This window comes from Nuphar pumila, chromosome 14, assembly GCF_984573655.1.
Source record: "Nuphar pumila chromosome 14, dmNupPumi1.hap1.1, whole genome shotgun sequence".
Classification (NCBI taxonomy): Eukaryota; Viridiplantae; Streptophyta; class Magnoliopsida; order Nymphaeales; family Nymphaeaceae; genus Nuphar; species Nuphar pumila.
Window position 1 is genome coordinate 28,249,936 of NC_143262.1, and position 3,242 is coordinate 28,253,177.

Genomic DNA, 3,242 nt, shown 5'->3' on the forward strand with positions numbered 1-3,242 from the left:
CACTTAATTTCATAAGACTGAGTGCCCAATGAGCAATGCATTGCAGGAGTTGGTGCCTGCGTGATGCCGCCAGAACTCAATCACGTCATCTCAGTAGTGGATCTGGTATATTGCATCAGCACATGTTTTAAGTGGATTCCAACGCTACCAATGTGCATAGAATGGGATTTGATTGAACCATATTTGGATCTAGTAATGCAACAGTGATCTTGCTCTTGCAGGAACGTCACTGTCTTGGATTCAGTTTCAGAAATATCACTAAATCTGATCAAATACACGTGTAGGATCATGAATACGATAGCAGCCTAATCATCTTACCAATAATCATTGCAAGAACATTTTCCTTGTTTGAAATGATGAAAACGAACCCGATCTCTTACAGTGATTTCCCTGTTGTAAGCAAGAGATAAGAGTTTAATAACTGAGTGGCAGTCACCACAGACACGAAGATTTTTAATGATACGAAGAGGTTGGTTATCAGGTGTCTGAAGGATACCAAAGGCAATTGCTAGCCTTTCACTATGGAGACCGAGTGCATTTTCTTTCTCTTCCTCATCAATATCATGCAACACATCCACTGTGCTAGCAACATAGCCCTCGGTCTTCAGTTTCACGTTCATCCTATCAAGCATTAAATAGATCTCATTGGTGAGGGGGTGGGATTCATCTCCCATCACAAATTCGTGAAAAGTGTTATTAAGCTCTATTAGGCTATAGCCATGCTCTTTTCTAGCTTTCCTGTTTTTCATCAGCCCTCTCACTTTCGTTACATCAGACCATCTACCTGAAGAAGCATAAACATTAGAAACAAGCACATAATTATCACCACCATGAGGATCCACCTCGAGGAGGTGCGTCGATATGTAATTGCTAAGCTCCACATCACCATGGATCCTGCAAGAATTAAGCAATGTTCGGCAGAGAACTTCGTTAGGTTCCATTGGCATGCTCTTGATAAATTCATAGGCTTGGCGTGTTCGCCCAGCCCGGCAAAGCAAATCCACCATACACCCATAGTGCTCAATCTGGGGAGAAATTCCATACTCTCTTGACATGCTATCAAAATGGAGTTTACCCTCCTCAAGCATTCCCGAATGACTGCAAGCGAACAGTACACTGGTGAAAGTAACGCAATTGGGTCGAACATTTGATCTTTTCATCTGGGCAAAGATTTCAAGTGCCTTTTTGCCAAGCCCATGAATGGCTAGGCCACCTATCATAGAAGACCATGCCAAGACATCCTTCTTAGGCATGCCACGAAAGACCGTTAGCGCCTCATCCAACCCCCCACACTTGGCGTACATGTCCACAAGCGCAGTTCCGAGAACAACGTCAACATGTACATCATGCTTATCAATGTAAGCACGAACCCACCTACCCAGTTCCAACGAGCCAAGCTGCGCACACGCACCCAAAATGCTAGCCAGTGTGAAACCATCAACCTCCACAGAGCTGCTCTGCATCTCTCTAAAGAGCGCCAAGGCCTCCTTCGGCATCCCATTTTGGGCATAGCCTGCAACCAGCGTGCTCCAAGACGCACTATCTCTCTCAGGCATTTCATCAAACAGTTTACGTCCATCGTCCAAACTGCCACAAACCGTCGACCACTTAAGAATTCCATTGGCAACGGCCAAATCCGAGTCCAAACCCATCTTCAAAACCTGCCCATGAATCTCCTTCCCTTCCACCACCCTCACCAATCGGCAGCACGCCTTCAGTGCGAAGGCGGCGGTGAACGAATTCGCTCGAATGCCAGAACCATGCATTCTCTTATACAAAGCGATGGCTTGCGTTGCAGAATCGCTTCTCGAGTAGCCCTGTATCATGGTGTTGTAGGTGAAGAGGTTGGGGTTGGGGATCCGAGAGAAGATGAGATGGGCATAGCCCATATGGCCCGAGATCGAGACTGCGGTGGCCTGCAGGAGCTTGCTCGCCAGGAAGGTGTCTCGGTCGAGTCCCGCTCGGATCAAGCGGCCGTGCAGAGACTTGAGACTCGAAAGAGAAGCGCATTTATTGATCAGAAACAAGAACGAGCTTCTTTGGTGCTCACCAACGCTTTGCATTACTTTTTTTGAAACCGGAGATTTGCTTGTTGCGTCTGTTACATGTCGGAGCTCTTCTTCTTCTTCTTCAAATCAGCCAGGTTTGTCAAGAGTCCACGTAGTCTTCACTGATATGAATGTGCGCCTGCTTTGTCACGGGCCTATTTCCTTTAATGGGCCAGCGTGGCGCGACGGTCATTCCTTACCGCCGCAAGCCTACTCGTCAGCTCGCTTGTCGATCGCGAAAGCTTGTAATCAAGAGAGCAAGAGAGAATAGAGGAAGAGAAATTGCAATCACAACGAGGGTGAACAAAAGAAAGCTCAACGCATTTAATTCATTCACAATTTTGCCCGCAGGCTATTACAGTTCAAGTATACGGGCTGCCCCTTCGGGGTATTGATTCACCTGAACCGGGCAGCTTACATCAGACTCAACAAAAGCAAAACAGACTCTAAGCGCAACTATACATTGTAAGTCGCAAGGGAACATGCTCCCCCCTTCAAATCATGCGTCGTCCTCGGCGCCATCTGTTTCGTGGTAAGCCCTGACTTCAGCCGGGTAGCGGCTGTTCATTCGAAATGCAGGCTCCCACGTTGGTTCCGTTGTTTCCTCCCACTGCACCAAGTATTTCTTCGCTTGCCCCAAGTAGTTGACCTTGTGGCGAAGGATCTGACTGAGGTGCTTCTCGGCCCGTTGTGCTGTCGGGGCCCTCTGCATGATGGGAGCGCGTTGCGGCACATTGCGTTCCGGGTCTCCATCATCTGCATGAAACTGCTTGAGGTTGCACACGTGGAACACCGGGTGCACCTTGAAGTCTGGAGGCAACTCCAGCTTGTATGCCAGCTTGCCCACCTTCTTTGTGATGGTGAAGGGTCCCTCATACTTTCTGAGTAGTCCGCAGTGCCGCCCGCGGAAGATGCATGTGCGACCAGGATATAACTTTACCAACACTTGGTCCCCAACTTGGAACCCTGCGGGCCGACGGTGTTTGTCCGCCCACTTCTTCATTCTCTTTGCCGCTTTGTGTAAGAATGCCTTCGCTAACTCATTTTGCTCGTGCCAGTCGCGAACAAATTGATAGGCGAATGATGGCCTTCCCTTTTCCTGTGTGGCAAGAGTGTGCGGGGTCAGTGGCTGCTGCCCTGTGGCTATCTCGAACGGACTGTGGCCTGAAGACTCGCTCTTCTGCAGATTATAAC

The 3,242-nt window shown here is 48.6% G+C and overlaps 1 pseudogene; it reads right to left on the minus strand.

The window, feature by feature from the left end:
• Positions 1-314: 314 nt before the first annotated feature.
• Positions 315-2,063, minus strand: LOC149816691 (pentatricopeptide repeat-containing protein At4g21065 pseudogene; annotated as a pseudogene).
• Positions 2,064-3,242: the final 1,179 nt, after the last annotated feature.